General features: G+C 30.8%; 2 long non-coding RNA genes across 2 annotated transcripts; one reads left to right on the forward strand and one right to left on the reverse strand.

Moving 5' to 3' along the window:
* The first annotated feature begins 406 nt into the window (after window positions 1-406).
* Window positions 407-10,608, forward strand: LOC120142734. Its single transcript, XR_005517881.1, has 3 exons — window positions 407-417; window positions 8,851-8,856; window positions 10,476-10,608. It is a non-coding gene; the product is annotated as an uncharacterized LOC120142734 (long non-coding RNA).
* On the reverse strand, window positions 10,315-11,071 carry LOC120142736. Its single transcript, XR_005517882.1, has 2 exons — window positions 10,762-11,071; window positions 10,315-10,594 (listed from the first exon to the last, which is right to left on the reverse strand). It is a non-coding gene; the product is annotated as an uncharacterized LOC120142736 (long non-coding RNA).
* Between the last annotated feature and the right edge of the window lie 1,387 nt (window positions 11,072-12,458).

The raw sequence follows: 12,458 nt of genomic DNA on the forward strand, positions 1-12,458 counted from the left end.
GGCAATCCAATCAGCATTTTCCTGAAAGGAGAATGGGCAAAATTATTTAGGGATTTTAAGTTTGAATTTTTAAGATAAATATTTTGAATTATTATTAGGATTTTCTATTTTATTTTGAATATTTTGAAGCATGTATTGAATTTGATTTTTTTAGGGTTATTTTTATAAAAGTTTTATTTTTCTTCAATATTTGTTTTTACTTTTAAAAAATACTAAGTATGATTTCTATCATGCTTAGCTAAATTTCCATTTAGCCAAAAGGCTTAGCGATGACTCAATTCCATTTGTGAGAATTAAAAAGCACTTAACATCATCGGATAACATTCTCGACTTTCAGAAAATTTGATTTGGAAAACGATCATCTCTTTAATAATCTTAACACTCTCACTTCAAAAAGACATCGTTGATTTGAAGGTTGTTTTGATTTACATTTTGGGAGAAAGAATCGGTTGGTCGTAATTCTCATTCCTTTGAACAAACTTAACGATGGTCCACTAAGGTGAATCGAGATCGGTTTCCACTCTCATTAAGACACCATACCCAAGTCAGGTTTTTCTAGCGCTTAAAGTTGTATTGATATTAACGACGATAGCCATGGTTAGTTCAGCAATGACTGAATTCTAGAGATAGATTTGGGAATATTGGTTTACCATAGATAAAAGTAAGTTACAAGGGTTGAGTCTTGTAGACTATAACTAGCATGTTTCCCTAAGTAAAATCTTTTTCAATGATCAATTAGAATTTAGGCAAAGCAAAGCTTTAGGCTATCTTCATCTTATAAATTTCTTTTCAAAATCTACTTTAATTTTGTTCCACCATTTTTCTATATTCACTTTTATTTTATTTTATTTTATATATTTTTTACTTTTATTCTTTCATTTTAAAATTCATTTTCTTTTTACTACCCGTTAAAAACAGGATCAAAACAATTCAACATTTGAAGCATTCGTCCATGCGGATTGACCCTTATTCTCTTTACAACATTTTTATTTATTTTATTTGAGAATAAGGAATGTTTACTTGACAATTACGATGCTTTTCAAATTGACATCGTTGTCGGGGACTTCAGGAAAATTACTAATATAGTTTTGTTTTGATTAATGACCAGGTTGCGTCTGAGAGAATTAGTAGATTGTGAACCTGAAATTGAAGCACTTGCTCAGAGAATACGTGGAAAACACTTCGAAAAAGGAGATAACAACGAAAATAACAACAACAACTAGATCCAGATTCAGAAGCAACCTCTAAAACATAAATCACATACGACGAATAATCGGTTCAAATGGCTAATCAAACAATCTAAGAACTAATTGTGGCAACATCTTTTGTCTGCCTTTCATGGTTTGCCAAATAAAAACCCACACAAACATCTCACGGAGTTTCATATGATTTGCTTAAGTATGAAACTAGAGAGAGTATCCGAAGACCAAATCAAATTTTGCACCTTCTTTTTTTCCTTAGTCAATTTGGCTAAGGATTAGTTATTTATTTATTGCCTAATTTAGTTACTACATGGATTGATATGACTTGGTTGTTTCTTGTCAGTTCTTCCCTATGGCTAAAGCGAGCGAATTAAGGAGAAGCATCTTTGGAATCCGACAATAAGTCTTTTTATGACTATTAAGAGTGATTCAATAAACTTTGTGCTAGTTTTATGCAACACGAACTATCGAAACAAACTCTCCTCCAGTACTTCTATGAAGCCTCATTTCCTATAGAGATAAAGATGACTGGCGCGAAAAGTGGAGGGGCTCTTGTAAACTTGACTCCAAATACAACCATAAATTTAATTTTTACTATAGCCGCCAACTCTCAACAGTTTGACCCATTCAATTAACCCACTCGTTGGGTTATCGAGATAAGTAGTCTCTCCTTAGAAGACAAAATTGATAAGTTAACTAACAAAGTTCAATCTTTTCTTACAGGCAAAATAGGTCCATCTAGACTATGTAGAATTTGCACAATGATGGATCATCCCACAGATTTTTATCTTATACTTCAAGAATATACTACGGCCCACGTAGATACACATAAATCCTATCAATCGAGACCACATTCACTTCAACAGTACCAAACATAAAAATCATCTTTGGAGATGATTGTTGAGTATTTGTGTTGAAGAATCGAGCAAAGATAACGAAAGAACACAAGAATTTTAACGAGGTTCGGTAATGTGCTTACGTCCTCGGTGCCTAGGCGGCGCTAGAAGTTTTATTCAATGTCTCATAGGTTTATGTTACATCTCTATTTATAATTGGCTAATATTGTTAGAAGAAGAAGAAAGTGCCGAAAACTCATACATAACCCCCTACTCTATCAACTTATGTCGTTTCACCTCCTTTTCCAATAATATTAGTTAAGCGCGACAAACAAATCCAGGAGAAAAAATAATTGATGTTTTCTGTAAGGTCAAGATAAACATACCCCTTATTGATGTTATCAAAAAGGTTCCACGGTATGCCATATTTTTTAAGGATCTTTGCACAAATAAAGAAAAGAGCTTACCATGAATGAAAAGGAAAACTTATGTGAAAATGTTTATATCATCATTCAACATAAAATTTCACCTAAGTACAAGGATCAAGGTATGCTTGTGATCCCCTGTAAGATTGGTAAGGTAGGTTTAAAACGTGTTATGTGTGATTTGAGAGCACCTATAAATGTTATGTATCTTTCAATTTATAGCTTACTTAGTGATGAGCCTTTGAAGGAAACAAGTGTAACAATCCAGCTCACCATAAATCTGTTGTGTATCCTAAATGAGTCTTTGAGAACGTGTTTGTGAAAGTAAACAATTTGATCTTCTCGGTGGATTTTTTCATCATTGACATAGAGGAAGATCGTTCAAATAACTCCTCTTATATTTTTTCTCGGAATACCCTTTCTAAGCACAACTTAGACTAAACTTGACGTTAGAAAGGAAATTCTTTCTATGGAATTTATTGGTGAAGTAGTAAAATTCGATGTTTAGAAAGTAATGAAGTATCCAGACTCTATGGCAAACATTAGCTTCGTTGATATTTATGAGCCTTTTGTTGATGAATTTATGGAAACTAACTTATATGGTGATTTGGACAGGGAATTGGAGGATGAAGTTGACAAAATAAGGCAGTTGGAAAATATTTTTTCTACTTTTTCAGATTTGCGCCTAACTTCTGTAAGAACTAAAATATTACCTTAAATTTTGTAGGCACCAAAAATTGGGGTGAAATAGTTACTGGAACACTTAAAGTACGGGTGAAGAAAGCTCAACTCGACTCAAAAAAACTAAATTTTTATACTCGAATTGACTTCGAGTTACAATTTCATAAACTCGACTCGACTCGAAAAAATTTCAAGTTCAAATCAAGTTGTAAAATACAACTCGAATAACTCAAAATTTTTAGTAATTAGATGATTTATTTTCAAGTTTGAGTCGAGTCCTTGGACTTTGTATGATATATGTATATCACATATAAAAAAATATGTAGAACATATTTGCATCGTATATATGGTTATATAAACTCACTTAAATTTGAACCAAATAATATTATAATATTATAAATATTCACAATTAAATTTAAACAGAAACTTGAAAAATTGGCTCGACTTGACTTGACTCGACTTGAATTTTATAAACTCGAATTGACTTGAAAAAATTTTTAAGTCAACTCCAAGTTGAAAAATATGACTCATCAACTAGAATAACTCGAAATTTGTTTTTACTCAACTAGACTCATTTGAATGCTCACCCTTAACTTAAAGTATGCATTTTTGGGATATAACGTAACTTTACTTGTTATAACTTCCAACAAGTTTTCCGAGGAAGAGAAAGAGGATTTGGTAAAGTCTTAAGAACTTAAAAGGAAGTAATTGAATACACCATAATCAACATCAATGGACTTAGTTCCTCAATGTGCATGCATAAGATCAAGGTCAAAGATAACTATAAGCCTTCCCGAGAAGGTCAAAGGCATTTAAATCCTCCCATGATGGAGGTGGTGAAAAATGAATTTCAGAAGCTCTTAGATACCGACATGGTCTATTCGATATTCGATAGCAATTAGGTACGTCCAATCCATATGGTCCTTAAGAAAACTAGAGTTACAATTGTCATAAATTCTAAACATGAACTGATCCCTACACGAGTTCAAAAACGGATGATGAGTTTGTATAGATTATAGGAATTTGAATTCTTAAACTCGAAAAAAACCATTTTCTACTTTTCTTTGTTGATCAGATGATTGAGAGATTAGTAGGGGAATCTCATTATTGTTGTCTTGATGGCCTTTTAGGTTTCTTTCAGATCTCAGTGGCGCCAGAAGATAAGGAAAAAATGACTTTTACCAACCCCTTTGGAACTTTCACATATCGTCGGATGCCCTTTGATTTTCGTAATGCGCCGGCTACATTCCAGAGATACATGGTAAGCATATTTTCAGATTATATCAAGAAGGTAATCGAAGTATTCATGGATGACTTCATGGTTTACGGTAACTCCTTTGGTAAGTGTTTGTCGAATTTGACTAAGACTTTGAAACGATGCCTTAGTTTAATATTGTTCTTAATTACGAAAAATGTAACTTCATGGTTGATAAATATTTGATTTTAAGCCATATTGTTTCTTCTAAAGGAATTACAGTCAATAAGGCCAAAACTGAAATAATTCGCTCACTCCCATACCCCACAACTGTGAGGGACATTCGCTCTTTTCTTGGTCAAGTAGGTTTTTACCGTATGATCATAAAAGATTTTTCTAAAGTATCGTATCCACTTCTCAATTTACTACAAAAAGATAAATCTTTTGATTTTAACCAATAATGTAGAGATTATTTTGATATTTTGAAGGAAAAACACATTTTGGCACCCATTGTTTAATCACCTATTGGGATTATCCTTTCGGAATCATGTGAGATACGAGAAATTCGAGTGTTGGAGTTGTATTTGGAAAAAAAATTGATAAAGAACCCCACGTGACAACCTATACGTCCAAGACATTGGATACGGCTCAATGAAATTATTCGAGTACCGAAAAAGAACTTTATGCTATCATTTTCACTTTAGAAAATTTTCGTTTAGATATTCTAGGCACTAAAATAATTGTTTTTTATCATTCAATTTAGAAATATTTACTGAGCAAAAAGGAGGCTAAACCAAGCTTAACCGGTGGATTTTACTCTTACAATAATTTAATCTTGAAATCAAGGATAAGAATGGATGTGAAAACTTGATAGCCTATTATTGAGCTGATTACCGATCTCTACACACGATGTGTCGGTTCAAGAAGAGTTCCCAGAGGTAATTATTTAGCCACTAGAGTTTTACCTTCTGACTTATTGCGTTCTGAGGTAAGTCAAATCAAGCATGTATCCCGATTCTACATTGTAGATGATCCATACCTTTAGAAGCATTATTAAGATTAGGTAATTCGGTAATGGGTTGCCAAAAGTGAGGTAAATTATATACTTAGTTTTTTCCACTCTTATTCGTGTGGAAGTCGCTTCAGACCAAAGTGAATTACGCAAAAAAAATTAGAATATATTTTTTTGGCCTAACATCTTTTGTGATACAAATAAATCTTGTGAAAGATGTCAACGAGCAGTTAATTTAAGTCGAATGAATGAAATGCCCCCTAATCTGCTTCACATTTACGAAATCTTTGCTATGTGGGAAATTAATTACATGGGACCTTTCGTTTCTTCCTTTGGAAACTATTACATCATACTTGATGTCGATTACATATTGAAATGGGTAGAAGCTAAAGCTACTCGAAATAATGATGTTAACTGTGAATTTTTAAAGGATTTTATCTTTTCCAGGTTTGGCACACCGAGAGCAATAATCAGTGATCGAGGAACACACTTTGTTAACCAAATCATCGAGGCACTCATGAAGAAGTATGGAGTAACTCAAATAATCGCTACCTCTTACCATCCTTATACTAATGGTCAAGAGAAAGTATCGAATCGAGAGATCAAGTCGGTTCGTGAAAAAAAATCGTCAAACCAAACTGTAAAGATTGGAGCTTGAAGTTGATCGATGCCTTATGAGAATATCGAACTGCTTAAGGTCTCATTGGTATGTCCCCTTACCGCTTAGTATTTGGAAAACCATGTCATTTTTTAGTTCAATTGGAACATAAAGCTTACAGGACGGTGAAGGAATGTAATATAGAGATGTATGCGATTGACGAAACTAGAAAGCTTCATATTCAAGAGTTGGAAGAAATTCATAGGAATGCCTATGATAGTGCACGGATCTACCAGGATAAGACAAAACAATTTCATGATCGCTGAATTTCTTTTAAGTCTTTTCATATTGGGCAAATAGTTTTACTTTTTAGTTCGAAATTTAATTTTTTTTAGGAAAACTTCGAATGAAGTGGCTAAGACCTTTTCATCGTGACTCAAGTATTCTCACATGGCGCATTTGTAATTAAAGACGATTCAAGAATTCATTTTGGTCATCGACTAAAGCCTAACTACAAGAACCATCAAGCTCTTGTTTGATCAGAGAGCTAATTTTGGAAGAATCTGTAATCTGAATCAAGTCATCAAGCTAAACAACGTTAAACAAAGCGCTTTAATTGGAGGCAACTCAATTTTTTTCCTTTCTTTGAATTATTTATTTATTTATCGAGTATTTACTTGACTTTTATTTTTCTTGAAATTTCAGGTGAATCGAGATTGGGTTTGATTCTCATTGAGACACCAAAACCTGAGTTAGGCTTTTCCAGCTTTTAAAGATGTATTGGTGCTAAAGACGATAGCCATGGTTAGTCCAGGAATGACTAAATTCTAGAGATAGACTTAGGAATATCGGTTTACCGGAGAGAAAAGTAAGTTACAAGGGTTGGACCTTGTAGACTGTAATGGCATGTTTTCCAGAGTAAAATATCTTTTGATGATCAATTGAAATTGAGGCAAAGCAAAGCTTAAGGCTATCTTTATCTTATAATATTTGTTTCAAAATCTACTTTAATTTTATTCCACCATTTTCTAGATCCGCTTTTATTTTGTTTTATTGTTTATTTTTTTACTTTTATTCTTCCATTTTAAAACTCATTTTCTTTTACTACCAATTAAAACAAGATCAAAACAATTCAATGTTAGAAAATAGAAGCTCCTTATTCCTTGAAGATCAACCTTTCTTCTCTTTACTACATTTTTATTTATCTTATTTAAGAATAAATAATATTTATTTGACAATTATGACACTTGTCAATAACCTATATAAGAAACGACCATCACCCAATTCAGTTATTGTGATACCCTCTATTGGGTGTCACACATTCTCCAAAGTGATTCTCATATCTTGAAAATTAACAATACTCGTTCTAAGAAACCTACCAACAAAACAATGATCAAAAGAAATCGAGATTGAATTATCTATAGGCATGAAGGAAAACGCTTCCTCCTCGTCGTCCTCCCCTAGGTTCAAATTATCTAGCGCTTTCTCAGTTTCCCTCATTAGTCGAAGTTTTACAACCGAACAAAGCACTCAAAAACAATCCAACAAAACTAGAAAACTGATAAGATCTCAGAAAACTGTCAAAAGCGACAGAGAAAAATACTAGTCAAAAGACACAGAAACCCTAGTACAGAGAGAAATTCAGTTTAAATTTTTTTAACATTATTAATACACATTTATTGCATATATTCAACCATGAAGAGGAAGAGTGGGTTTCATCGTCAGCGAGCCTGCACTGAAAATGAAATGAAATGGGATTCCATTTCGGCGTCAGCTCAATCCTTTAGGAGTGCTCAAGATAAGACATTAATTAGCAAAAAGGCATATGCACGGTGCCTAAATAAAATGGCTTCATGAGAGATACATTTTGGAACAACTATAATCCCATTCTCGGACACATATGGCATAAATATGTGTTACGTTATTCATATTTCGGAGAAGACATTTGACGAACACGTCTTCATTTATATGATAGAAAATTCAGTTATAGTTTTTAATGTTGTATTAATCAAAGTCAAAATGAAAAAAACAACACATGTATAAAAATGTATAAATTTTGTATGAAAGAAACGTCCGCTATACATGTTAAAAACATGTATTTGTTCTTACGATTTGAATTTTGATAGTGTAAATTTAACAATTTTGACTATAAGATTCTTATAAATTCATTTAACTATTATGTTGACTCATGGATTTTAGTATCTAAATTTTTTTACTGTTATATCAATATGGATCTGATCAGAATTCAAGACATGTTTTTTATAGTTCAAAATCAACAATTTTGATATGAGACTCTAAAATCGCACATTGTTTGGATATAGAATTTTTCAAGTGTTTAAATATAATCGTTGGAATATGTAATCATTGAGTGATTGAAGACAAGACATATACGTGTGCATTGAGCAAACATGTGCTTCAACATGTATTGCATAGACGTTAGTATTCGATCAAGTGGAGTCGAGTGAAGTAATTTTAAGTTGTTCGAGTCAAAAAATCTTGTTTTATAACTCAAATTTTATTTATTTTTTATTCGAGTCGAGTCTAATCAAATCGAGTTGTTCGAGTTTATGTTTAAATTTTATTATAGATATTTATAATATTATGATACTAATTGATTTTAACTTAAACAAATTTTTTTAACCATATATGATATGATATATATATATATATATATATTATATATATTTCCATGTATCTTGTCATTTCTCAGTATCTCCCATAAGAAAAAGCTGCCATCACTTCAAGGAAAAACATTGCATCTGTTTTTCTCTCAATCAAATCAAATTTCCATCGTTATCTAATTAATCTAATGAAACTTATAGTTTTGAACGTCTCTGATTTTTTTTCACCTTTCAAAAAAAAGTTAAATAAATTCGTTATAAAATTAATATATGCCAATAGGTGGTAGTCTGGCAGATGATATGATTGATTAATATTTAAAAAAAAATTATAATGATGTTCGAAATTTTGATATAAAATGGTTAATTAAGACATTAACGAATTTCAAACATAAATAATAGTAAGATAAGTTTAAAATATATAAAAATCTGAATTTTGCCGTCCATTACCATCCATTCACTTAAATGGATGGCGAAGGGGAATGAAATAACTTGAAGATGTGGATGTTAAGTGTGAACCAATTTGCATATATTATTATATATACAAGAGCAAGATTTAAGCTTAATTATTTTTAAATTCAGCAAGATAAAGTACTAATTTATTTAAGCAAAAAGTTTTATTATTGTAAGTGAATAAAAATGGAATTAGAAGTTTTATTCTATAAAAATATTTATTAAATATAATTTAAATTAATCGATTAATAAATAGATAATGATTTTAAAAAATAATAATTTAATGATGTATTTGAAAAGTGAGGAATCTTGCTTTCAAAAGTGGACATGGTCAGCAAATCATAAAGCTAAATTGGACGTTGAAGTGTCGAAGTGCAAAGTGGGATTAAACAAACAAGTAGGGGAAAAGGGTAAATTACAAGTTTAGTATCTAAACTATATGTTTTAGTACTTAAACTTTTAATTTTTTCAAAATCATATCTAAAATATTGTTTTTGTTTCATTTTAGTATCCATGTTCAAAATTTAACGTTAATTTTTGAAAAAATTGAAAGTTTAGGTACTAATAGTTTAGGGACTAAATGCTTTAAGTTTTTAATGGTAGTGGTACTAAAATGAAACAAAAAACTAAACGTTAGGTATGATTTTGAAAAAAATTGAAAGTTTAAATACTAAAGCGGATTAAAACTGATAGTTTAGATACTAAATGTGTAATTTACCCAAAACAACCTAAAGTATGTTCAAAAGGCAAAGATAAATTAGGTTTGCCAAAGAAACTTCCCGTCTTTAGCTACCTCACTTATCTTCCCCTTTTGAGTAGCTAAGCACAACATGCAAATTCAAACAAACACACTTTTGTGTTGGAGTAGCTTAACAAATCGACACGAATATAAAACACAACTGATTAATATAAAGTTAAAAACGATAAAAATCTATTGTAATAAAAAATATTAAGAACGTAACTATTTAGAGTAATTCAAGTTGAAATAAAAAATATCATGTTATTTATAATAAATTATGTAAATAGCCTAATCCTTTCCATTGTAAGTTAAAAAAATATCGTTAAAATATTTTTAGTTGTAATCGAAATTATTATTAATTGTGTAATTTTTTAAAGCTGATAGATAATATTTTAGGTTAAAATCCGATGTAATATAATACTTTGGTTGTAATTGAAATTATTATCAAATATATAACTTTTATAGTAAAAAGAATAACATTTTAAGTTAGAATCTAATTACAAACTAATCTTAAATTAAGACAGCAGACAACAAAACTACACAACAGATCGGGTGTCATTTCCATTTGGATTTCAATTATTTTGAGCATTTAAATTAATTTTATCTGATTCATTGATAATACATATATCTATGCATACCAATACATCACATCTCTTTCATTTCCTTCTTAGAAGGATGAACAAAAAGGTTAGAATTAACGAAAAATCTTCATCAAGTTTCATCGATGAGCAGTGACCAAAGTCTCAATGAACCTTAACCCATCAAACCTCGGCGTAAATTTCTCCGTTGAAGCTGATTTCTTATTTGCAGAAGATTTTTCATGTTCTTTCTTGTCCTGCAAAATTAAATTGAATCAAACACTTTTGTCATTATTTTCTCGGCAACCAAACAGAGCAAAACCCAAGGCGGGAAAAAGGATTAGTAAAAGAAAGAACACAAACCCAGTTTTCAACTAAATCGGAGTGAAAGAAAAAGACCCAGAATTGAGTTCAAAGATTTTACCTCGCTGGAAAGCTGAAAATTTGAGTTACAAGTGAGATTGGAGGAAGCAGAGGCAGCGACGACGGAGGCGGCGAAGAACACTGATTTCTTCATGGTTTTGATGATAAGGAAATCTGATTCGAAGAACTTTGGAGATACGTAAAGATTTTCTTTTCTTTTTCTTTATTTTCTTGGATAAAGAAAAAGTGGGAAAATTTTGCGAGAAAAAATTTGGTGTTTGACGGAATTTATATAGAGCGGAGGTTGCCGTAGCTAATTGGTTAATGCAAGTCTCCAACATTTACGCGGCAAACCACTCCACCCACTTGCTTCATTTATAGCATTTGCAATTACTTGCTTGCCCCTAAAAAGATAATGAAATATTTGCTTAATGATTTAATCAGTTGATATTTAATGTCCGGCAAAATTTTTAGATAATGTAAGTGAGATTTTTTAATTCTCAATATAATTTAATTTGAGGATTATTTTTTCATCTAAGCTGAATTATATAGTATCAATTTAAAGACGTCAGGTGTTTCGTGCGTTTTTAAGTCAAATATGAAGACTCCATGACTATATTACGTCTTTAGACAAATGAAGAAGATTACACGATTGCATGGCGTCTTCAAGTAAATGAAGAAGATCTCATGAGTACACGACATCTTCAGACTAATAAAAAGTCATACTTCAGGAAATAATATGGTGGATGTCTTGTATAAAAAAATTATTTTTCCCATGACTCTATATGAGCAAGGAAGCCTTTAATATTCATGTAATTAAAATTGTAATATTTCTTTAATCAGAAGTTTATTAATTTGTATGCTTTTAATAAATTTAAACAGTGATTTATTCCTGATAGAATTTTTAGAGCTATTTCAATCGATTACATGAAAGTTGAAATTAAATATGGTGATATAATTTGATAAAATTAAAATTGATTCTAATTTCAGTGATTCGTGATGTAAATCACTCATTAATTATTGTATTATAATATTATTTTTATTTAATTTTTAGTACTTTATTGAATAATTTTAGTGATAAAGAATTAATATTTACTTTAAAATATCTAGATTCGAACAATTGTGTCTATAAAATATAGACATGTTATTAATAGATTGTCGCACGAATCGAGCGACTTCAATAATAAATGAATTATTGTTATTCTTTGAGGTTTTCAGTTCGAGTACTGGGAACGTCATGAGTGTAAACGTTCAATATCAAATAATTAAGAGTTATCTTTAAATATATATTATTTTTTACTTATCTTAAAATAATAAAAAATATTATCGATAGATTGAGAGATTTCTCTAAATATATATTATCTTGGAATGAATGTTTTTTTTTTTTTGAATAGAAGAGTGGAAATGGCAGTTTCGTAATAGAGAAAAAAAACAAATAAAGGAAGTTATTTTGCGGCCACGTTGATGTTTCCAAGGTCCTGATAGGCTGGTGATTTCGAGAAAACAGTCCCTTATTGTAAGACAGGTGTACGATCTAGATCTAATTACACAATCATCCAAGTTTTCCCTAGAATTTCCATTACAGTCCCTAAAAAACATCTAGTTATTGCGTAAATTTTTGGAATCTGGAAGGGATATTATTGTAAAATCGGATGCTGTTGTAAAATTGGTGCGCATAATCCGTAATTCATGTTTTTTTTATGGGGAAGGATAATTTGATCCTGATACACGATCGTTGGATAGCATTTTGGTTATTTG

This window comes from Hibiscus syriacus, unplaced genomic scaffold (genome assembly GCF_006381635.1).
Source record: "Hibiscus syriacus cultivar Baekdansim isolate YM2019G1 unplaced genomic scaffold, ASM638163v2 tig00110831_pilon, whole genome shotgun sequence".
Taxonomy (NCBI): domain Eukaryota; kingdom Viridiplantae; phylum Streptophyta; class Magnoliopsida; order Malvales; family Malvaceae; genus Hibiscus; species Hibiscus syriacus.